This window comes from Pleurodeles waltl, chromosome 5 (assembly GCF_031143425.1).
Source record: "Pleurodeles waltl isolate 20211129_DDA chromosome 5, aPleWal1.hap1.20221129, whole genome shotgun sequence".
Classification (NCBI taxonomy): Eukaryota; Metazoa; Chordata; class Amphibia; order Caudata; family Salamandridae; genus Pleurodeles; species Pleurodeles waltl.
Genome location: NC_090444.1, coordinates 1,091,387,731 through 1,091,412,955, shown reverse-complemented (window position 1 = coordinate 1,091,412,955; position 25,225 = coordinate 1,091,387,731).

Sequence of the window (25,225 nt, the reverse complement as noted above, 5' to 3'; positions counted from 1 at the left end):
AAATGCGCAGGTTTGCTCGGTTTCCGCAGGTGCCGGCTGAGCTAGAGGCCAAAATCCACAGCTAGGCACTTAGTAAAAAACAGCTCTGTTTTCTTTCTGAAAATGTGATGTGTCCACGTCGTGTTTTGGGGCATAACCTGTCGCGGGCGCTAGGCCTACCCAAACAAGTAAGGTATCATTTTTATCGGGAGACATGGGGGAACGCTGGGTGGAAGGAAATTTGTGGCTCCTCTCAGATTCCAGAACTTTCTGTCACCATAATGAGAGGAAAATGTGTTTTTTTAGCCAAATTTTGAGGTTTGCAAAGGATTCTGGGTAACAGAACCTGGTCAGAGCCCCACAAGTCACCCCATCTTGGATTCCCCGAGGTCTCTAGTTTTGAAAAATGCACAGGTTTGGTAGGTTTCCCTAGGTGCCGGCTGAGCTAGAGGCCAAAATCTACAGGTAGGCACTTTGCAAATAAAAGCTCTGTTTTCTGTGAAAAAATGGGATGTGTCCACGTTTTGTTTTGGGGCATATCCTGTCACGCGTGCTAGGCCTACCCACACAAGTGAGGTGCCATTTTTATTGGGAGACTTGGGGGAATGCTGGGTGGAAGGAAATGTGTGGCTTCTCTCAGATTCCAGAACTTTCTGTCACCGAAATGACAGGAAAAAGTGTTTTTTTAGCCACATTTTGAGGTTTGCAAAGGATTCTGGGTAACAGAACCTGGTCAGAGCCCCACAAGTCACCCCATCTTGGAGTCCCCTAGGTCTCTAGTTTTAAAAAATGCACATGTTTAGTAGGTTTCCCTAGGTGCCGGCTGAGCTAGAGGCCAAAATCTACAGGTAGGCACTTTGCAAAAAACAGCTCTGTTTTCTGTGAAAAAATGGGATGTGTCCACGTGTGTTTTGGGGCATATCCTGTCGCGGGCGCTAGGCCTACCCACACAAGTGAGGTACCATTTTTATCGGAAGACCTGGGGGAACGCTGGGTGGAAGGAAATTTGTGTCTCCTCTCAGATTCCAGAACTTTCTGTCACCGAAATGACAGGAAATAGTGTTTTTTTAGCCAAATTTTGAGGGTTGCAAAGGATTCTGGGTAACAGAACATGGTCAGAGCTCCACAAGTCACCCCATCTTGGATTCCCCTAGTTCCCTAGTTTGCAAAAATGCACATGTGTGGTAGGTTCCCCTACGTGCCAGCTGAGCTAGAGGCCAAAATCTACAGGTAGGCACTTTGCAAAAAACAGCTCTGTTTTCTGTGAAAAAATGGGATGTGTCCACGTGTGTTTTGGGGCATATCCTGTCGCGGGCGCTAGGTCTACCCACACAAGTGACGTACCATTTTTATCAGGAGACTTGGGGGAACGCTGGGTGTAAGGACATTTGTGGCTCCTCTCTGATTCCAGAACTTTCTGTCACCGAAATTACAGGAAAAAGTGTTTTTTTTGCTAAATTTTGAGGTTTGCAAAGGATTCTGGGTAACAGAACCTGGTCAGAGCCCCACAAGTCACCCCATCTTGGATTCCCCTAGGTGTCTAGTTTTAAAAAATGCGCAGGTTTGCTAGGTTTCCGCAGGTGCCGGCTGAGCTAGAGGCCAAAATCCACAGCTAGGCACTTAGTAAAAAACAGCTCTGTTTTCTTTCTGAAAATGTGATGTGTCCACGTCGTGTTTTGGGGCATATCCTGTCAAGGGCGCTAGGCCTACCCACACAAGTGAGGTATCATTTTTATCGGGAGACTTGGGGGAATGCTGGGTGGAAGGAAATTTGTGGCTCCTCTCAGATTCCAGAACTTTCTGTCACCATAATGTGAGGAAAATGTTTTTTTTTAGCCAAATTTTGAGGTTTGCAAAGGATTCTGGGTAACAGAACCTGGTCAGAGCCCCACAAGTCACCCCATCTTGGATTCCCCTAGGTCTCTAGTTTTTAAAAATGCACAGGTTTGGTAGGTTTCCCTAGGTGCCGGCTGAGCTAGAGGCCAAAATCTACAGGTAGGCACTTTGCAAAAAACAGCTCTGTTTTCTGTCAAAAAATGGGATGTGTCCACGTTGTATTTTGGGGCATATCCTGTCGCGGGCGCTAGGCCTACCCACACAAGTGACGTACCATTTTTATCGGGAGACTTGGGGGAACCCTGGGTGGAAGGAAATTTGTGGCTCCTCTCTGATTCCAGAACTTTCTGTCACCGAAGTTACAGGAAAAAATGTTTTTTTGCCAAATTTTGAGGTTTGCAATGGATTCTGGGTAACAGAACCCGGTCAGAGCCCCACAAGTCACCCCATCTTGGATTCCCATAGGTGTCTAGTTTTAAAAAATGTGCAGGTTTGCTAGGTTTCCGCAGGTGCCGGCTGAGCTAGAGGCCAAAATCCACAGCTAGGCACTTAGTAAAAAACAGCTCTGTTTTCTTTCTGAAAATGTGATGTGTCCACGTCGTGTTTTGGGGCATATCCTGTCGCGGGCGCTAGGCCTACCCACACAAGTAAGGTATCATTTTTATCGGGAGACTTGGGGGAACGCTGGGTGGAAGGAAATTTGTGGCTCCTCTCAGATTCCAGAACTTTCTGTCACCATAATGTGAGGAAAATGTGTTTTTTTTAGCCAAATTTTGAGGTTTGCAAAGGATTCTGGGTAACAGAACCTGGTCAGAGCCACACAAGTCACCCCATCTTGGATTCCCCGAGGTCTCTAGTTTAAAAAAAATGCACAGGTTTAGTAGGTTTCTCTAGGTGCCGGCTAAGTTAGAGGCCAAAATCTACAGGTAGGCACTTTGCAAAAAAGAGCTCTGTTTTCTGTCAAGAAATGGGATGTGTCCACATTGTGTTTTGGGACATATCCTGTCGCGGGCGCTAGGCCTACCCACACAAGTGAGGTACCATTTTTATCGGAAGACTTGGGGGACTGCTGGGTGGAATGAAATTTGTGCCTCCTCTCAGATTCCAGAACTTTCTGTCACCGAAATGTGAGGAAAATGTGTTTTTTTAGCCATATTTTGAGGTTGCAAAGGATTCTGGGTAACAGAACCTGGTCAGAGCCCCACATGTCACCCCATCTTGGATTCCCCTAGGTCTCTAGTTTTCAAAAATGCACAGGTTTGGTAGGTTTCCTTAGGTGCCGGCTGAGCTAGAGGCTAAAATCTACAGATAGGGACTTTGCAAAAAACAGCTCTGTTTTCTGTCAAAAAATGGGATGTGTCCACGTTGTGTTTTGGGACATTACCTGTGGCGGGCGCTAGGCCTACCCACACAAGTGAGGTATCATTTTTTCAGGAGACTTGGGGGAACACTGGGTGGAAGGAAATTTGTGGCTCCTCTCAGATTCCAGAACTTTCTGTCACCATAATGTGATGAAAATGTGTTTTTTTAGCCAAATTTTGAGGTTTGCAAACGATTCTGGGTAACAGAACCTAGTCAGAGCCCCACAAGTCACCACATCTTGGATTCCCCTAGGTCTCTAGTTTTAAAAAATGCACAGGTTTGGTAGGTTTCCCTAGGTGCCGGCTGAGCTAGAGGCCAACATTTACAGGTAGGCACTTTGCAAAAAAAAGCTCTGTTTTCTGTGAAAAAATGGGACATTTTTGGGGCATATCCTGTTACGGGCGCTAGGCCTACCCACACAAGTGAGGTACCATTTTTATTGGGAGACTTGGGGGAGTGCTGGGTGGAAGGAAATGTGTGGCTTCTATCAGATTCCAGAACTTTCTGTCACCGAAATGACAGAAAAAGTGTTTTTTTAGCCAAATTTTGAGGTTTGCAAAGGATTCTGGGTAACAGAACCTGGTCAGAGCCCCACAAGTCATGCCATCTTGGAGTCCCCTAGGTCTGGAGTTTTAAAAAACTGCACAGGTTTAGCAGGTTTCCCTAGGTGCCGGCTGAGCTAGAGGCCAAAATCTACAGGTAGGCACTTTGCAAAAAACAGCTCTGTTTTCTGTCAAAAAATGGGATGTGTCCACGTTGTGTTTTGGGGCATATCCTGTTGCGGGCGCTAGGCCTACCCACACAAGTGAGGTACCATTTTTAGCGGAAGACTTGGGGGAACGCTGGGTGGAAGGAAATTTGTGTCTCCTCTCAGATTCCAGAACATTCTGTCACCGAAATGACAGGAAATAGTGTTTTTTTAGCCAAGTTTTGAGGGTTGCAAAGGATTCTGGGTAACAGAACCTGGTCAGAGCCCCACAAGTCACCCCATCTTGGATTCCCCTAGCTCCCTAGTTTTCAAAAATGCACAGGTTTGGTAGGTTTCCCTACGTGCCAGCTGAGCTAGAGGCCAAAATCTACAGGTAGGCACTTTGCAAAAAACAGCTCTGTTTTCTGTCAAAAAATGGGATGTGTCCACGTTGTGTTTTGGGGCATATCCTGTCGCGGGCTCTAGGCCTACCCACACAAGTGACTTACCATTTTTATCAGGAGACTTGGGGGAACGCTGGGTGGAAGGAAATTTGTGGCTCCTCTCTGATTCCAGAACTTTCTGTCACCGAAATTACAGGAAAAAGTGTTTTTTTAGCCACATTTTGAGGTTTGCAAAGGATTCTGGGTAACAGAACCTGGTCAGAGCCCCACAAGTCACCCCATCTTGGAGTCCCCTAGGTCTCTAGTTTTAAAAAATGCACATGTTTAGTCGGTTTCCCTAGGTGCCGTCTGAGCTAGAGGCCAAAATCTACAGGTAGGCACATTGCAAAAAACAGCTCTGTTTTCTTTGAAAAAATGGGATGTGTCCACGTTGTGTTTTGGGGCATATCCTGTCGCGGGCGCTAGGCCTAACCACACAAGTGAGGTACCATTTTTATCGGAAGACCTGGGGGAACGCTGGGTGGAAGGAAATTTGTGTCTCCTCTCAGATTCCAGAACTTTCTGTCACCGAAATGAAAGGAAATAGTGTTTTTTTTGCCAATTTTTGAGGGTTGCAAAGGATTCTGGGTAACAGAACCTGGTCAGAGCCCCACAAGTCACCCAATCTTGGATTCCCCTAGTTCCCTAGTTTGCAAAAATGCACAGGTGTGGTAGGTTTCCCTAGGTGCCAGCTGAGCTACAGGCCAAAATCTACAGGTAGGCACTTTGCAAAAAAAGCTCTGTTTTCTGTAAAAAAATGGGATGTGTCCACGTTGTGTTTTGGGGCATATCCTGTTGCGGGCGCTAGGCCTACCCACACAAGTGACGTACCATTTTTATCGGGAGACTTGGGGGAACGCTTGTTGGAAGGAAATTTGTGGCTCCTCTCTGAATCCAGAACTTTCTGTCACCGAAGTTACAGGAAAAAGTGTTTTTTTGCCAATTTTGAGGTTTGCAATGGATTCTGGGTAACAGAACCCGGTCAGAGCCCCACAAGTCACCCCATCTTGGATTCCCATAGGTGTCTAGTTTAAAAAAATGCGCAGGTTTGAAAGGTTTCCGCAGGTGCCGGCTGAGCTAGAGGCCAAAATCCACAGCTAGGCACTTAGTAAAAAAACAGCTCTGTTTTCTTTCTGAAAATGTGATGTGTCCACGCCTTGTTTTGGGGCATATCCTGTCGCGGGCGCTAGGCCTAACCACACAAGTGAGGTACCATTTTTATGGGGAGACTTGGGGGAACGCTGGGTGGAAGGAAATTTGTGGCTCCTCTCAGATTCCAGAACTTTCTGTCACCGAAATGAGAGGAAAAAGGGTTTTTTTAACAAAATTTTGAGGTTTGCAAAGGATTCTGGGTAACAGAACCTGGTCAGAGCCCCACAAGTCACCCCATCTTGGATTCCCCGAGGTCTCTAGTTTAAAAAAATGCACAGGTTTGGTAGGTTTCCCTTGGTGCCGGCTGAGCTAGAGGCCAAAATCTACAGGTAGGCACTTTGCAAAAAACAGCTCTGTTTTCTGTGAAAAAATGGGATGTGTCCACGTTGTGTTTTGGGGCATATCCTGTCGCGGGCGCTAGGCCTACCCACACAAGTGAGGTACCATTTTTATCGGAAGACTTGGGGGAACGCTGGGTGGAAGGAAATTTGTGTCTCCTCTCAGATTCCAGAACATTCTGTCACCGAAATGACAGGAAATAGTGTTTTTTTAGCCAAATTTTGAGGGTTGCAAAGGATTCTGGGTAACAGAACCTGGTCAGAGCCCCACAAGTCACCCCATCTTGGATTCCCCTAGCTCCCTAGTTTTCAAAAATGCACAGGTTTGGTAGGCTTCCCTAGGTGCCAGCTGAGCTAGAGGCCAAAATCTACAGGTAGGCACTTTGCAAAAAAACGCTCTGTTTTCTGTCAAAAAATGGGATGTGTCCACATTGTGTTTTGGGGCATATCCTGTTGCGGACTCAAGGCCTACCCACACAAGTGACTTACCATTTTTATCAGGAGACTTGGGGGAACGCTGGGTGGAAGGAAATTTGTGGCTTCTCTCATATTCCAGAACTTTCTGTCACCGAATGACAGGAAACAGTGTTTTTTTAGCCACATTTTGAGGTTTGCAAAGGATTCTGGGTAACAGAACCTGGTCAGAGCCCCACAAGTCACCCCATCTTGGAGTCCCCTAGGTCTCTAGTTTTAAAAAATGCACATGTTTAGTCGGTTTCCCTAGGTGCCGTCTGAGCTAGAGGCCAAAATCTACAGGTAGGCACATTGCAAAAAACAGCTCTGTTTTCTTTGAAAAAATGGGATGTGTCCACGTTGTGTTTTGGGGCATATCCTGTCGCGGGCGCTAGGCCTAACCACACAAGTGAGGTACCATTTTTATCGGAAGACCTGGGGGAACGCTGGGTGGAAGGAAATTTGTGTCTCCTCTCAGATTCCAGAACTTTCTGTCACCGAAATGAAAGGAAATAGTGTTTTTTTTGCCAATTTTTGAGGGTTGCAAAGGATTCTGGGTAACAGAACCTGGTCAGAGCCCCACAAGTCACCCAATCTTGGATTCCCCTAGTTCCCTAGTTTGCAAAAATGCACAGGTGTGGTAGGTTTCCCTAGGTGCCAGCTGAGCTACAGGCCAAAATCTACAGGTAGGCACTTTGCAAAAAAAGCTCTGTTTTCTGTAAAAAAATGGGATGTGTCCACGTTGTGTTTTGGGGCATATCCTGTTGCGGGCGCTAGGCCTACCCACACAAGTGACGTACCATTTTTATCGGGAGACTTGGGGGAACGCTTGTTGGAAGGAAATTTGTGGCTCCTCTCTGAATCCAGAACTTTCTGTCACCGAAGTTACAGGAAAAAGTGTTTTTTTGCCAATTTTGAGGTTTGCAATGGATTCTGGGTAACAGAACCCGGTCAGAGCCCCACAAGTCACCCCATCTTGGATTCCCATAGGTGTCTAGTTTTAAAAAATGCGCAGGTTTGAAAGGTTTCCGCAGGTGCCGGCTGAGCTAGAGGCCAAAATCCACAGCTAGGCACTTAGTAAAAAAACAGCTCTGTTTTCTTTCTGAAAATGTGATGTGTCCACGCCTTGTTTTGGGGCATATCCTGTCGCGGGCGCTAGGCCTAACCACACAAGTGAGGTACCATTTTTATGGGGAGACTTGGGGGAACGCTGGGTGGAAGGAAATGTGTGGCTCCTCTCAGATTCCAGAACTTTCTGTCACCGAAATGAGAGGAAAAAGGGTTTTTTTAACAAAATTTTGAGGTTTGCAAAGGATTCTGGGTAACAGAACCTGGTCAGAGCCCCACAAGTCACCCCATCTTGGATTCCCCTAGGTTTCTAGTTTTAAAAAATGCACAGGTTTGGTAGGTTTCCCTAGGTGCAGGCTGAGCTAGAGGCCAAAATCTACAGGTAGGCACTTTGCAAAAAAAAGCTCTGTTTTCTGTGAAAAAATGGGATGTGTCCACGTTTTGTTTTGGGGCATATCCTGTCACGGGCGCTAGGCCTACCCATACAAGTGAGTTACCATTTTTATTGGGAGACTTGGGGGAATGCTGGGTGGAAGGAAAGGTGTGGCTTCTCTCAGATTCCAGAACTTTCTGTCACCGAAATGACAGGAAAAAGTGTTTTTTTAGTCAAATTTTGAGGTTTGCAAAGGATTCTGGGTAACAGAACCTGGTCAGAACCCCACAAGTCACCCCATCTTGGAGTCCCCTAGGTCTCTAGTTTTCAAAAATGCACAGGTTTAGTAGGTTTCTCTAGGTGCCGGCTGAGTTAGAGGCCAAAATCTACAGGTAGGCACTTTGCAAAAAACAGCTCTGTTTTCTGTCAAAAAATGGGATGTGTCCACATTGTGTTTTGGGGCATATCCTGTCGCGGGCGCTAGGCCTACCCACACAAGTGAGGTACCATTTTTATCGGAAGACTTGGGGGACCGCTGGGTGGAAGGAAATTTGTGCCTCCTCTCAGATTCCAGAACTTTCTGTCACCGAAATGAAAGGAAATAGTGTTTTTTTTAGCCAAGTTTTGAGGGTTGCAAAGGAGTCTGGGTAACAGAACCTGGTCAGAGCCCCACAAGTCACCCCATCTTGGATTCCCCTAGGTGCCTAGTTCACAAAAATGCACAGTTTTGGTAGGTTTCCCTAGGTGCCAGCTGAGCTAGAGGCCAAAATCTACAGGTAGGCACTTTGCAAAAAACAGCTCTGTTTTCTGTCAAAAAATGGGATGTGTCCACGCCGTGTTTTGGGGCATATCCTGTCGCGGGCGCTAGGCCTAACCACACAAGTGACGTACCATTTTTATCGGGAGACTTGGGGGAACGCTGGGTGGAATGAAATTTGTGCCTCCTCTCAGATTCCAGAACTTTCTGTCACCGAAATGTGAGGAAAATGTGATTTCTTAGCCAAATTTTGAGGTTTGCAAAGGATTCTGGGTAACAGAACCTGGTCAGAGCCCCACAAGTCACCCCATCTTGGATTCCCCTAGGTCTCTAGTTTTCAAAAATGCACAGGTTTGGTAGGTTTCCTTAGGTGCCGGCTGAGCTAGAGGCTAAAATCTACAGGTAGGCACTTTGCAAAAAACAGCTCTGTTTTCTGTCAAAAAATGGGATGTGTCCACGTTGTGTTTTGGGACATTACCTGTGGCGGGCGCTAGGCCTACCCACACAAGTGAGGTATCATTTTTTCAGGAGACTTGGGGGAACGCTGGGTGGAATGAAATTTGTGCCTCCTCTCAGATTCCAGAACTTTCTGTCACCATAATGTGAGGAAAATGTGTTTTTTTAGCCAAATTTTGAGGTTTGCAAACGATTCTGGGTAACAGAACCTGGTCAGAGCCCCACAAGTCACCACATCTTGGATTCCCCTAGGTCTCTAGTTTTAAAAAATGCACAGGTTTGGTAGGTTTCCCTAGGTGCCGGCTAAGCTAGAGGCCAAAATCTACAGGTAGGCACTTTGCAAAAAAAAGCTCTGTTTTCTGTGAAAAAATGGGACATTTTTGGGGCATATCCTGTCACGGGCGCTAGGCCTACCCACACAAGTGAGGTACCATTTTTATTGGGAGACTTGGGGGAGTGCTGGGTGGAAGGAAATGTGTGGCTTCTCTCAGATTCCAGAACTTTCTGTCACCGAAATGACAGGAAAAAGTGTTTTTTTAGCCAAATTTTGAGGTTTGCAAAGGATTCTGGGTAACAGAACCTGGTCAGAGCCCCACAAGTCACCCAATCTTGGAGTCCCCTAGGTCTCGAGTTTTAAAAAATGCACAGGTTTAGTAGGTTCCCCTAGGTGCCGGCTGAGCTAGAGGCCAAAATATACAGGTAGGCACTTTGCAAAAAACAGCTCTGTTTTCTGTGAAAAAATGGGATGTGTCCATGTTGTGTTTTGGGGCATATCCTGTCGCGGGCGCTAGGCCTACCCACACAAGTGACGTACCATTTTTATCAGGAGAGTTGGGGGAATGCTGGGTGGGAGGAAATTTGTGTCTCCTCTCAGATTCCAGAACATTCTGTCACCAAAATGACAGGAAATAGTGTTTTTTTAGCCAAGTTTTGAGGGTTGCAAAGGATTCTGGGTAACAGAACCTGGTCAGAGCCCCACAAGTCACCCCATCTTGGATTCCCCTAGCTCCCTAGTTTTCAAAAATGCACAGGTTTGGTAGGTTTCCCTAGGTGCCAGCTGAGCTAGAGGCCAAAATCTACAGGTAGGCACTTTGCAAAAAACAGCTCTGTTTTCTGTCAAAAAATGGGATGTGTCCACGTTGTGTTTTGGGGCATATCCTGTCGCGGGCTCTAGGCCTACCCACACAAGTGACTTACCATTTTTATCAGGAGACTTGGGGGAATGCTGGGTGGAAGGAAATTTGTGGCTCCTCTCTGATTCCAGAACTTTCTGTCACCGAAATTACAGGAAAAATTGTTTTTTTGCCACATTTTGAGGTTTGCAAAGGATTCTGGGTAACAGAACCTGGTCAGAGCCCCACAAGTCACCCCATCTTGGATTCCCATAGGTGTCTAGTTTTAAAAAATGCGCAGGTTTGATAGGATTCCGCAGGTGCCGGCTGAGCTAGAGGCCAAAATCCACAGCTAGGCACTTAGTAAAAAAACAGCTCTGTTTTCTTTCTGAAAATGTGATGTGTCCACGCCGTGTTTTGGGGCATATCCTGTCGCGGGCGCTAGGCCTAACCACACAAGTGAGGTACCATTTTTATGGGGAGACTTGGGGGAACGCTGGGTGGAAGGAAATTTGTGGCTCCTCTCAGATTCCAGAACTTTCTGTCACCATAATGTGAGGAAAATGTGTTTTTTTAACAAAATTTTGAGGTTTGCAAAGGATTCTGGGTAACAGAACCTGGTCAGAGCCCCACAAGTCACCCCATCTTGGATTCCCCTAGGTCTCTAGTTTTAAAAAATGCACAGGTTTGGTAGGTTTCCCTAGGTGCCGGCTGAGCTAGAGGCCAAAATCTACAGGTAGGCACTTTGCAAAAAAAAACTCTGTTTTCTGTGAAAAAATGGGATGTGTCCACGTTTTGTTTTGGGGCATATCCTGTCACGGGTGCTAGGCCTACCCACACAAGTGAGTTACCATTTTTATTGGGAGACTTGGGGGAATGCTGGGTGGAAGGAAAGGTGTGGCTTCTCTCAGATTCCAGAACTTTCTGTCACCGAAATGACAGGTAAAAGTGTTTTTTTAGCCAAATTTTGAGGTTTGCAAAGGATTCTGGGTAACAGAACCTGGTCAGAGCCCCACAAGTCACCCCATCTTGGAGTCCCCTAGGTCTCTAGTTTTCAAAAATGCACAGGTTTAGTAGGTTTCTCTAGGTGCCGGCTGAGTTAGAGGCCAAAATCTACAGGTAGGCACTTTGCAAAAAACAGCTCTGTTTTCTGTCAAAAAATGGGATGTGTCCACATTGTGTATTGGGGCATATCCTGTCGCGGGCGCTAGGCCTACCCACACAAGTGAGGTACCATTTTTAACGGAAGACTTGGGGGAACGCTGGGTGGAAGGAAATTTGTGTCTCCTCTCAGATTCCAGAACTTTCTGTCACCGAAATGACAGGAAATAGTGTTTTTTTTAGCCAAGTTTTGAGGGTTGCAAAGGATTCTGGGTAACAGAACCTGGTCAGAGCCCCACAAGTCACCCCATCTTGGATTCCCCTAGGTGCCTAGTTCACAAAAATGCACAGTTTTGGTAGGTTTCCCTAGGTGCCAGCTGAGCTAGAGGCCAAAATCTACAGGTAGGCACTTTGCAAAAAACAGCTCTGTTTTCTGTCAAAAAATGGGATGTGTCCACATTGTGTTTTGGGGCGTATCCTGTCGCGGGCGCTAGGCCTACCCACACAAGTGAGGTACCATTTTTATCAGAAGACTTGGGGGAACGCTGGGTGGAAGGAAATTTGTGTCTCCTCTCAGATTCCAGAACTTTCTGTCACCGAAATGACAGGAAATAGTGTTTTTTTTAGCCAAGTTTTGAGGGTTGCAAAGGATTCTGGGTAACAGAACCTGGTCAGAGCCCCACAAGTCACCCCATCTTGGATTCCCCTAGGTCCCTAGCTCACAAAAATGCCCAGTTTTGGTAGGTTTCCCTAGGTGCCAGCTGAGCTAGAGGCCAAAATCTACAGGTAGGCACTTTGCAAAAAACAGCTCTGTTTTCTGTCAAAAAATGGGATGTGTCCACATTGTGTTTTGGGGCATATCCTGTCGCGGGCGCTAGGCCTACCAACACAAGTGAGGTACCATTTTTAACGGAAGACTTGGGGGAACGCTGGGTGGAAGGAAATTTGTGTCTCCTCTCAGATTCCAGAACTTTCTGTCACCGAAATGACAGGAAATAGTGTTTTTTTTAGCCAAGTTTTGAGGGTTGCAAAGGATTCTGGGTAACAGAACCTGGTCAGAGCCCCACAAGTCACCCCATCTTGGATTCCCCTAGGTCCCTAGTTCTCAAAAATGCACAGTTTTGGTAGGTTTCCCTAGGTGCCAGCTGAGCTAGAGGCCAAAATCTACAGGTAGGCACTTTGCAAAAAACAGCTCTGTTTTCTGTCAAAAAATGGGATGTGTCCATGTTGTGTTTTGGGGCATATCCTGTCGCGGGCGCTAGGCCTACCCACACAAGTGACGTACCATTTTTATCGGAAGGCTTGGGGGACCGCTGGGTGGAAGGAAATTTGTGTCTCCTCTCAGATTCCAGAACTTTCTGTCACCGAAATGACAGGAAATAGTGTTTTTTTTAGCCAAGTTTTGAGGGTTGCAAAGGATTCTGGGTAACAGAACCTGGTCAGAGCCCCACAAGTCACCCCATCTTGGATTCCCCTAGGTCCCTAGCTCACAAAAATGCCCAGTTTTGGTAGGTTTCCCTAGGTGCCAGCTGAGCTAGAGGCCAAAATCTACAGGTAGGCACTTTGCAAAAAACAGCTCTGTTTTCTGTCAAAAAATGGGATGTGTCCATGTTGTGTTTTGGGGCATATCCTGTCGCGGGCGCTAGGCCTACCCACACAAGTGACGTACCATTTTTATCAGGAGACTTGGGGAAACGCTGGGTGGAAGGAAATTTGTGTCTCCTCTCAGATTCCAGAACATTCTGTCACCGAAATGACAGGAAATAGTGTTTTTTTAGCCAAGTTTTGAGGGTTGCAAAGGATTCTGGGTAACAGAACCTGGTCAGAGCCCCACAAGTCACGCCATCTTGGATTCCCCTAGCTCCGTAGTTTTCAAAAATGCACAGGTTTGGTAGGTTTCCCTAGGTGCCAGCTGAGCTAGAGGCCAAAATCTACAGGTAGGCACTTTGCAAAAAACAGCTCTGTTTTCTGTCAAAAAATGGGATGTGTCCACATTGTGTTTTGGGGCATATCCTGTCGCAGGCTCTAGGCCTACCCACACAAGTGAGTTACCATTTTTATCAGGAGACTTGGGGGAATGCTAGGTGGAAGGAAATTTGTGGCTCCTCTCTGATTCCAGAACTTTCTGTCACCGAAATTACAGGAAAAAGTGTTTTTTTGCCAAATGTTGAGGTTTGCAAAGGATTCTGGGTAACAGAACCTGGTCAGAGCCCCACAAGTCACCCCATCTTGGATTCCCCTAGGTGTCTAGTTTTAAAAAATGCGCAGGTTTGCTCGGTTTCCGCAGGTGCCGGCTGAGCTAGAGGCCAAAATCCACAGCTAGGCACTTAGTAAAAAACAGCTCTGTTTTCTTTCTGAAAATGTGATGTGTCCACGTCGTGTTTTGGGGCATAACCTGTCGCGGGCGCTAGGCCTACCCACACAAGTAAGGTATCATTTTTATCTGGAGAATTGGGGGAACGCTGGGTGAAGGAAATTTGTGGCTCCTCTCAGATTCCAGAACTTTCTGTCACCATAATGTGAGGAAAATGTGTTTTTTTTAGCCAAATTTTGAGGTTTGCAAAGGATTCTGGGTAACAGAACCTGGTCAGAGCCCCACAAGTCACCCCATCTTGGATTCCCCGAGGTCTCTAGTTTTAAAAAATGCACAGGTTTGGTAGGTTTCCCTAGGTGCCGGCTGAGCTAGAGGCCAAAATCTACAGGTAGGCACTTTGCAAAAAACAGCTCTGTTTTCTGTCAAAAAATGGGATGTGTCCACGTTGTGTTTTGGGGCATATCCTGTCGCGGGTGCTAGGCCTACCCACACAAGTGACGTACCATTTTTATCGCGAGATTTGGGGGAACGCTGGGTGGAAGGAAATTTGTGGCTCCTCTCTGATTCCAGAACTTTCTGTCACCGAAGTTACAGGAAAAAGTTTTTTTTTGCCAAATTTTGAGGTTTGCAATGGATTCTGGGTAACAGAACCTGGTCAGAGCCCCACAAGTCACCCCATCTTGGATTCCCATAGGTGTCTAGTTTTAAAAAATGCGCAGGTTTGATAGGTTTCCGCAGGTGCCGGCTGAGCTAGAGGCCAAAATCCACAGCTAGGCACTTAGTAAAAAAACAGCTCTGTTTTCTTTCTGAAAATGTGATGTGTCCACGCCGTGTTTTGGGGCATATCCTGTCGCGGGCGCTAGGCCTAACCACACAAGTGAGGTACCATTTTTATGGGGAGACTTGGGGGAACGCTGGGTGGAAGGAAATTTGTGGCTCCTCTCAGATTCCAAAACTTTCTGTCACCATAATGTGAGGAAAATGTGTTTTTTTTAGCCAAATTTTGAGGTTTGCAAAGGATTCTGGGTAACAGAACCTGGTCAGAGCCCCACAAGTCACCCCATCTTGGATTCCCCGAGGTCTCTAGTTTTAAAAAATGCACAGGTTTGGTAGGTTTCCCTAGGTGCCGGCTGAGCTAGAGGCCAAAATCTACAGGTAGGCACTTTGCAAAAAACAGCTCTGTTTTCTGTCAAAAAATGGGATGTGTCCACGTTGTGTTTTGGGGCATATCCTGTCGCGGGTGCTAGGCCTACCCACACAAGTGAAGTACCATTTTTATCGGGAGATTTGGGGGAACGCTGGGTGGAAGGAAATTTGTGGCTCCTCTCTGATTCCAGAACTTTCTGTCACCGAAGTTACAGGAAAAAGTGTTTTTTTGCCAAATTTTGAGGTTTGCAATGGATTCTGGGTAACAGAACCTGGTCAGAGCCCCACAAGTCACCCCATCTTGGATTCCCATAGGTGTCTAGTTTTAAAAAATGCGCAGGTTTGATAGGTTTCCGCAGGTGCCGGCTGAGCTAGAGGCCAAAATCCACAGCTAGGCACTTAGTAAAAAAACAGCTCTGTTTTCTTTCTGAAAATGTGATGTGTCCACGCCGTGTTTTGGGGCATATCCTGTCGCGGGCGCTAGGCCTAACCACACAAGTGAGGTACCATTTTTATGGGGAGACTTGGGGGAACGCTGGGTGGAAGGAAATTTGTGGCTCCTCTCAGATTCCAGAACTTTCTGTCACCGAAATGAGAGGAAAAAGGGTTTTTTTAACAAAATTTTGAGGTTTGCAAACGATTCTGGGTAACAGAACCTGGTCAGAGCCCCACAAGTCACCCCATCTTGGATTCCCCTAGGTCTCTAGTTTTAAAAAATGCACAGGTTTGGTAGGTTTCCCTAGGTGCCAGCTGAGCTAGAGGTCAAAATCTACAGGTAGGCACTTTGCAAAAAAAAGCTCTGTTTTCTGTGAAAAAATGGGATGTGTCCACGTTTTGTTTTGGGGCATATCCTGTCACGGGTGCTAGGCCTACCCACACAAGTGAGTTACCATTTTTATTGGGAGACTTGGGGGAATGCTGGGTGGAAGGAAAGGTGTGGCTTCTCTCAGATTCCAGAACTTTCTGTCACCGAAATGACAGGAAAAAGTGTTTTTTTAGCCAAATTATGAGGTTTGCAAAGGAGTCTGGGTAACAGAACCTGGTCAGAGCCCCACAAGTCACCCCATCTTGGAGTCCCCTAGGTCTCTAGTTTTCAAAAATGCACAGGTTTAGTAGGTTTCTCTAGGTGCCGGCTGAGTTAGAGGCCAAAATCTACAGGTAGGCACTTTGCAAAAAACAGCTCTGTTTTCTGTCAAAAAATGGGATGTGTCCACATTGTGTTTTGGGGCATATCCTGTCGCGGGCGCTAGGCCTACCCACACAAGTGAGGTACCATTTTTAACGGAAGACTTGGGGGAACGCTGGGTGGAAGGAAATTTGTGTCTCCTCTCAGATTCCAGAACTTTCTGTCACCGAAATGACAGGAAATAGTGTTTTTTTTAGCCAAGTTTTGAGGGTTGCAAAGGATTCTGGGTAACAGAACCTGGTCAGAGCCCCACAAGTCACCCCATCTTGGATTCCCCTAGGTCCCTAGTTCTCAAAAATGCACAGTTTTGGTAGGTTTCCCTAGGTGCCAGCTGAGCTAGAGGCCAAAATCTACAGGTAGGCACTTTGCAAAAAACAGCTCTGTTTTCTGTCAAAAAATGGGATGTGTCCATGTTGTGTTTTGGGGCATATCCTGTCGCGGGCGCTAGGCCTACCCACACAAGTGACGTACCATTTTTATCGGAAGGCTTGGGGGACCGCTGGGTGGAAGGAAATTTGTGTCTCCTCTCAGATTCCAGAACTTTCTGTCACCGAAATGACAGGAAATAGTGTTTTTTTTAGCCAAGTTTTGAGGGTTGCAAAGGATTCTGGGTAACAGAACCTGGTCAGAGCCCCACAAGTCACCTCATCTTGGATTCCCCTAGGTCCCTAGCTCACAAAAATGCCCAGTTTTGGTAGGTTTCCCTAGGTGCCAGCTGAGCTAGAGGCCAAAATCTACAGGTAGGCACTTTGCAAAAAACAGCTCTGTTTTCTGTCAAAAAATGGGATGTGTCCATGTTGTGTTTTGGGGCATATCCTGTCGCGGGCGCTAGGCCTACCCACACAAGTGACGTACCATTTTTATCAGGAGACTTGGGGAAACGCTGGGTGGAAGGAAATTTGTGTCTCCTCTCAGATTCCAGAACATTCTGTCACCGAAATGACAGGAAATAGTGTTTTTTTAGCCAAGTTTTGAGGGTTGCAAAGGATTCTGGGTAACAGAACCTGGTCAGAGCCCCACAAGTCACCCCATCTTGGATTCCCCTAGCTCCGTAGTTTTCAAAAATGCACAGGTTTGGTAGGTTTCCCTAGGTGCCAGCTGAGCTAGAGGCCAAAATCTACAGGTAGGCACTTTGCAAAAAACAGCTCTGTTTTCTGTCAAAAAATGGGATGTGTCCACGTTGTGTTTTGGGGCATATCCTGTCGCAGGCTCTAGGCCTACCCACACAAGTGAGTTACCATTTTTATCAGGAGACTTGGGGGAATGCTAGGTGGAAGGAAATTTGTGGCTCCTCTCTGATTCCAGAACTTTCTGTCACCGAAATTACAGGAAAAAGTTTTTTTTTGCCAAATTTTGAGGTTTGCAAAGGATTCTGGGTAACAGAACCTGGTCAGAGCCCCACAAGTCACCCCATCTTGGATTCCCCTAGGTGTCTAGTTTTAAAAAATGCGCAGGTTTGCTCGGTTTCCGCAGGTGCCGGCTGAGCTAGAGGCCAAAATCCACAGCTAGGCACTTAGTAAAAAACAGCTCTGTTTTCTTTCTGAAAATGTGATGTGTCCACGTCGTGTTTTGGGGCATAACCTGTCGCGGGCGCTAGGCCTACCCACACAAGTAAGGTATCATTTTTATCTGGAGAATTGGGGAAACGCTGGGTGGAAGGAAATTTGTGGCTCCTCTCAGATTCCAGAACTTTCTGTCACCATAATGTGAGGAAAATGTGTTTTTTTTAGCCAAATTTTGAGGTTTGCAAAGGATTCTGGGTAACAGAACCTGGTCAGAGCCCCACAAGTCACCCCATCTTGGATTCCCCGAGGTCTCTAGTTTTAAAAAATGCACAGGTTTGGTAGGTTTCCCTAGGTGCCGGCTGAGCTAGAGGCCAAAATCTACAGGTAGGCACTTTGCAAAAAACAGCTCTGTTTTCTGTCAAAAAATGGGATGTGTCCACGTTGTGTTTTGGGGCATATCCTGTCGCGGGTGCTAGGCCTACCCACACAAGTGACGTACCATTTTTATCGGGAGATTTGGGGGAACGCTGGGTGGAAGGAAATTTGTGGCTCCTCTCTGATTCCAGAACTTTCTGTCACCGAAGTTACAGGAAAAAGTGTTTTTTTGCCAAATTTTGAGGTTTGCAATGGATTCTGGGTAACAGAACCTGGTCAGAGCCCCACAAGTCACCCCATCTTGGATTCCCATAGGTGTCTAGTTTTAAAAAATGCGCAGGTTTGATAGGTGTCCGCAGGTGCCGGCTGAGCTAGAGGCCAAAATCCACAGCTAGGCACTTAGTAAAAAAACAGCTCTGTTTTCTTTCTGAAAATGTGATGTGTCCACGCCGTGTTTTGGGGCATATCCTGTCGCGGGCGCTAGGCCTAACCACACAAGTGAGGTACCATTTTTATGGGGAGACTTGGGGGAACGCTGGGTGGAAGGAAATTTGTGGCTCCTCTCAGATTCCAGAACTTTCTGTCACCGAAATGAGAGGAAAAAGGGTTTTTTTAACAAAATTTTGAGGTTTGCAAACGATTCTGGGTAACAGAACCTGGTCAGAGCCCCACAAGTCACCCCATCTTGGATTCCCCTAGGTCTCTAGTTTTAAAAAATGCACAGGTTTGGTAGGTTTCCCTAGGTGCCAGCTGAGCTAGAGGTCAAAATCTACAGGTAGGCACTTTGCAAAAAAAAGCTCTCTTTTCTGTGAAAAAATGGGATGTGTCCACGTTTTGTTTTGGGGCATATCCTGTCACGGGTGCTAGGCCTACCCACACAAGTGAGTTACCATTTTTATTGGGAGACTTGGGGGAATGCTGGGTGGAAGGAAAGGTGTGGCTTCTCTCAGATTCCAGAACTTTCTGTCACCGAAATGACAGAAAAAAGTGTTTTTTTAGCCAAATTTTGAGGTTTGCAAAGGAGTCTGGGTAACAGAACCTGGTCAGAGCCCCACAAGTCACCCCATCTTGGAGTCCCCTAGGTCTCTAGTTTTAAAAAATGCACAGGTTTAGTAGGTTTCTCTAGGTGCCGGCTGAGTTAGAGGCCAAAATCTACAGGTAGGCACTTTGCAAAAAACAGCTCTGTTTTCTGTCAAAAAATGGGATGTGTCCACATTGTGTTTTGGGGCATATCCTGTCGCGGGCGCTAGGCCTACCCACACAAGTGAGGTACCATTTTTATCGGAAGACTTGGGGGAACGCTGGGTGGAAGGAAATTTGTGTCTCCTCTCAGATTCCAGAACTTTCTGTCACACGAATGACAGGAAATAGTGTTTTTTTTAGCCAAGTTTTGAGGGTTGCAAAGGATTCTGGGTAACAGAACCTGGTCAGAGTCCCACAAGTCACCCCATCTTGGATTCCCCTAGGTCCCTAGTTCTCAAAAATGCACAGTTTTGGTAGGTTTCCCTAGGTGCCAGCTGAGCTAGAGGCCAAAATCTACAGGTAGGCACTTTGCAAAAAACAGCTCTGTTTTCTGTCAAAAAATGGGATGTGTCCATGTTGTGTTTTGGGGCATATCCTGTCGCGGGCGCTAGGCCTACCCACACAAGTGACGTACCATTTTTATCGGGAGATTTGGGGGAACGCTGGGTGGAAGGAAATTTGTGGCTCCTCTCTGATTCCAGAACTTTCTGTCACCGAAGTTACAGGAAAAAGTGTTTTTTTGCCAAATTTTGAGGTTTGCAATGGATTCTGGCTAACAGAACCTGGTCAGAGCCCCACAAGTCACCCCATCTTGGATTCCCATAGGTGTCTAGTTTTAAAAAATGCGCAGGTTTGATTGGTTTCCGCAGGTGCCCGCTGAGCTAGAGGCCAAAATCCACAGCTAGGCACTTAGTAAAAAAACAGCTCTGTTTTCTTTCTGAAAATGTGATGTGTCCACGCCGTGTTTTGGGGCATATCCTGTCGCGGGCGCTAGGCCTAACCACACAAGTGAGGTACCATTTTTATGGGGAGACTTGGGGGAACGTTGGGTGGAAGGAAATTTGTGGCTCCTCTCAGATTCCGGAACTTTCTGTCACCGAAATGAGAGGAAAAAGGGTTTTTTTAACAAAATTTTGAGGTTTGCAAACGATTCTGGGTAACAGAACCTGGTCAGAGCCCCACAAGTCACCCCATCTTGGATTCCCCTAGGTCTCTAGTTTTAAAAAATGCACAGGTTTGGTAGGTTTCCCTAGGTGCCGGCTGAGCTAGAGGCCAAAATCTACAGGTAGGCACTTTGCAAAAAAAAGCTCTGTTTTCTGTGAAAAAATGGGATGTGTCCACGTTTTGTTTTGGGGCATATCCTGTCACGGGTGCTAGGCCTACCCACACAAGTGAGTTACCATTTTTATTGGGAGACTTGGGGGAATGCTGGGTGGAAGGAAAGGTGTGGCTTCTCTCAGATTCCAGAACTTTCTGTCACCGAAATGACAGGAAATAGTGTTTTTTTAGCCAAGTTTTGAGGTTTGCAAAGGATTCTGGGTAACAGAACCTGGTCAGAACCCCACAAGTCACCCCATCTTGGAGTCCCCTAGGTCTCTAGTTTTCAAAAATGCACAGGTTTAGTAGGTTTCTCTAGGTGCCGGCTGAGTTAGAGGCCAAAATCTACAGGTAGGCACTTTGCAAAAAACATCTCTGTTTTCTGTCAAAAAATGGGATGTGTCCACATTGTGTTTTGGGGCATATCCTGTCGCGGGCGCTAGGCCTACCCACACAAGTGAGGTACCATTTTTATCGGAAGACTTGGGGGACCGCTGGGTGGAAGGAAATTTGTGTCTCCTCTCAGATTCCAGAACTTTCTGTCACCGAAATGACAGGAAATAGTGTTTTTTTTAGCCAAGTTTTGAGGGTTGCAAAGGATTCTGGGTAACAGAACCTGGTCAGAGCCCCACAAGTCACCCCATCTTGGATTCCCCTAGGTGCCTAGTTCACAAAAATGCACAGTTTTGGTAGGTTTCCCTAGGTGCCAGCTGAGCTAGAGGCCAAAATCTACAGGTAGGCCCTTTGCAAAAAACAGCTCTGTTTTCTGTCAAAAAATGGGATGTGTCCACGTTAAGTTTTGGGGCATATCCTGTCACGGGCGCTAGGCCTACCCACACAAGTGACGTACCATTTTTATCGGGAGACTTGGGGGAACGCTGGGTGGAATGAAATTTGTGCCTCCTCTCAGATTCCAGAACTTTCTGTCACCGAAATGTGAGGAAAATGTGTTTTTTTAGCCAAATTTTGAGGTTTGCAAAGGATTCTGGGTAACAGAACCTGGTCAGAGCCCAACAAGTCACCCCATCTTGGATTCCCCTAGGTCTCTAGTTTTCAAAAATGCACAGGATTGGTAGGTTTCCTTAGGTGCCGGCAGAGCTAGAGGCTAAAATCTACAGGTAGGCACTTTGCAAAAAACAGCTCTGTTTTCTGTCAAAAAATGGGATGTGTCCACGTTGTGTTTTGGGACATTACCTGTGGCGGGCGCTAGGCCTACCCACACAAGTGAGGTATCATTTTTTCAGGAGACTTGGGGGAACGCTGGGTGGAAGGAAATTTGTGGCTCCTCTCAGATTCCAGAACTTTCTGTCACCATAATGTGAGGAAAATGTGTTTTTTGAGCCAAATTTTGAGGTTTGCAAACGATTCTGGGTAACAGAACCTGGTCAGAGCCCCACAAGTCACCACATCTTGGATTCCCCTAGGTCTCTAGTTTTAAAAAATGCACAGGTTTGGTAGGTTTCCCTAGGTGCCGGCTGAGCTAGAGGCCAAAATCTACAGGTAGGCACTTTGCAAAAAAAAGCTCTGTTTTCTGTGAAAAAATGGGACATTTTTGGGGCATATCCTGTCACGGGCGCTAGGCCTACCCACACAAGTGAGGTACCGTTTTTATTGGGAGACTTGGGGGAGTGCTGGGTGGAAGGAAATGTGTGGCTTCTCTCAGATTCCAGAACTTTCTGTCACCGAAATGACTGGAAAAAGTGTTTTTTTTAGCCAAATTTTGAGGTTTGCAAAGGATTCTGGGTAACAGAACCTGGTCAGAGCCCCACAAGTCACCCCATCTTGGAGTCCCCTAGGTCTCGAGTTTAAAAAAATGCACAGGTTTAGTAGGTTCCCCTAGGTGCCGGCTGAGCTAGAGGCCAAAATCTACAGGTAGGCACTTTGCAAAAAACAGCTCTGTTTTCTGTGAAAAAATGGTATGTGTCCATGTTGTGTTTTGGGGCATATCCTGTCGCGGGCGCTAGGCCTACCCACACAAGTGACGTACCATTTTTATCAGGAGACTTGGGGGAATGCTGGGTGGAAGGAAATTTGTGTCTCCTCTCAGATTCCAGAACATTCTGTCACCGAAATGACAGGAAATAGTGTTTTTTTAGCCAAGTTTTGAGGGTTGCGAAGGATTCTGGGTAACAGAACCTGGTCAGAGCCCCACAAGTCACCCCATCTTGGATTCCCCTAGCTCCCTAGTTTTCAAAAATGCACAGGTTTGGTAGATTTCCCTAGGTGCCAGCTGAGCTAGAGGCCAAAATCTACAGGTAGGCACTTTGCAAAAAACAGCTCTGTTGTCTGTCAAAAAATGGGATGTGTCCACGTTGTGTTTTGGGGCATATCCTGTTGCGGGCTCTAGGCCTACCCACACAAGTGACTTACCATTTTTATCAGGAGACTTGGGGGAATGCTGGGTGGAAGGAAATTTGTGGCTCCTCTCTGATTCCAGAACTTTCTGTCACCGAAATTACAGGAAAAAGTGTTTTTTTGCCACATTTTGAGGTTTGCAAAGGATTCTGGGTAACAGAACCTGGTCAGAGCCCCACAAGTCACCCCATCTTGGATTCCCCTAGGTGTCTAGTTTAAAAAAATGCGCAGGTTTGCTCGGTTTCCGCAGGTGCCGGCTGAGCTAGAGCCAAAATCCACAGCTAGGCACTTAGTAAAAACCAGCTCTGTTTTCTTTCTGAAAATGTGCTGTGTCCACGTCGTGTTTTGGGGCATAACCTGTCGCGGGCGCTAGGCCTACCCACACAAGTAAGGTATCATTTTTATCGGGAGACTTGGGGGAACGCTGGGTGGAAGGAAATTTGTGGCTCCTCTCAGATTCCAGAACTTTCTGTCACCATAATGTGAGGAAAATGTGTTTTTTTAAGCCAAATTTTGAAGTTTGCAAAGGATTCTGGGTAACAGAACCTGGTCAGAGCCCCACAAGTCACCCCATCTTGGATTCCCCGAGGTCTCTAGTTTTAAAAAATGCACAGGTTTGGTAGGTTTCCCTAGGTGCCGGCTGAGCTAGAGGCCAAAATCTACAGGTAGGCACTTTGCAAAAAACAGCTCTGTTTTCTGTCAAAAAATGGGATGTGTCCACGTTGTGTTTTGGGGCATATCCTGTCGCGGGTGCTAGGCCTACCCACACAAGTGACGTACCATTTTTATCGGGAGATTTGGGGGAACGCTGGGTGGAAGGAAATTTGTGGCTCCTCTCTGATTCCAGAACTTTCTGTCACCGAAGTTACAGGAAAAAGTGTTTTTTTGCCAAATTTTGAGGTTTGCAATGGATTCTGGGTAACAGAACCTGGTCAGAGCCCCACAAGTCACCCCATCTTGGATTCCCATAGGTGTCTAGTTTTAAAAAATGCGCAGGTTTGATAGGTTTCCGCAGGTGCCGGCTGAGCTAGAGGCCAAAATCCACAGCTAGGCACTTAGTAAAAAAACAGCTCTGTTTTCTTTCTGAAAATGTGATGTGTCCACGCCGTGTTTTGGGGCATATCCTGTCGCGGGCGCTAGGCCTAACCACACAAGTGAGGTACCATTTTTATGGGGAGACTTGGGGGAACGCTGGGTGGAAGGAAATTTGTGGCTCCTCTCAGATTCCAGAACTTTCTGTCACCGAAATGAGAGGAAAAAGGGTTTTTTTAACAAAATTTTGAGGTTTGCAAACGATTCTGGGTAACAGAACCTGGTCAGAGCCCCACAAGTCACCCCATCTTGAATTCCCCTAGGTCTCTAGTTTTAAAAAATGCACAGGTTTGGTAGGTTTCCCTAGGTGCCAGCTGAGCTAGAGGTCAAAATCTACAGGTAGGCACTTTGCAAAAAAAAGCTCTGTTTTCTGTGAAAAAATGGGATGTGTCCACGTTTTGTTTTGGGGCATATCCTGTCACGGGTGCTAGGCCTACCCACACAAGTGAGTTACCATTTTTATTGGGAGACTTGGGGGAATGCTGGGTGGAAGGAAAGGTGTGGCTTCTCTCAGATTCCAGAACTTTCTGTCACCGAAATGACAGGAAAAAGTGTTTTTTTAGCCAAAGTTTGAGGTTTGCAAAGGAGTCTGGGTAACAGAACCTGGTCAGAGCCCCACAAGTCACCCCATCTTGGAGTCCCCTAGGTCTCTAGTTTTAAAAAATGCACAGGTTTAGTAGGTTTCTCTAGGTGCCGGCTGAGTTAGAGGCCAAAATCTACAGGTAGGCACTTTGCAAAAAACAGCTCTGTTTTCTGTCAAAAAATGGGATGTGTCCACATTGTGTTTTGGGGCATATCCTGTCGCGGGCGCTAGGCCTACCCACACAAGTGAGGTACCATTTTTATCGGAAGACTTGGGGGAACGCTGGGTGGAAGGAAATTTGTGTCTCCTCTCAGATTCCAGAACTTTCTGTCACCGAAATGACAGGAAATAGTGTGTTTTTTAGCCAAGTTTTGAGGGTTGCAAAGGATTCTGGGTAACAGAACCTGGTCAGAGTCCCACAAGTCACCCCATCTTGGATTCCCCTAGGTCCCTAGTTCTCAAAAATGCACAGTTTTGGTAGGTTTCCCTAGGTGCCAGCTGAGCTAGAGGCCAAAATCTACAGGTAGGCACTTTGCAAAAAACAGCTCTGTTTTCTGTCAAAAAATGGGATGTGTCCATGTTGTGTTTTGGGGCATATCCTGTCGCGGGCGCTAGGCCTACCCACACAAGTGACGTACCATTTTTATCGGGAGATTTGGGGGAACGCTGGGTGGAAGGAAATTTGTGGCTCCTCTCTGATTCCAGAACTTTCTGTCACCGAAGTTACAGGAAAAAGTGTTTTTTTGCCAAATTTTGAGGTTTGCAATGGATTCTGGGTAACAGAACCTGGTCAGAGCCCCACAAGTCACCCCATCTTGGATTCCCATAGGTGTCTAGTTTTAAAAAATGCGCAGGTTTGATAGGTTTCCGCAGGTGCCCGCTGAGCTAGAGGCCAAAATCCACAGCTAGGCACTTAGTAAAAAAACAGCTCTGTTTTCTTTCTGAAAATGTGATGTGTCCACGCCGTGTTTTGGGGCATATCCTGTCGCGGGCGCTAGGCCTAACCACACAAGTGAGGTACCATTTTTATGGGGAGACTTGGGGGAACGTTGGGTGGAAGGAAATTTGTGGCTCCTCTCAGATTCCAGAACTTTCTGTCACCGAAATGAGAGGAAAAAGGGTTTTTTTAACAAAATTTTGAGGTTTGCAAACGATTCTGGGTAACAGAACCTGGTCAGAGCCCCACAAGTCACCCCATCTTGGATTCCCCT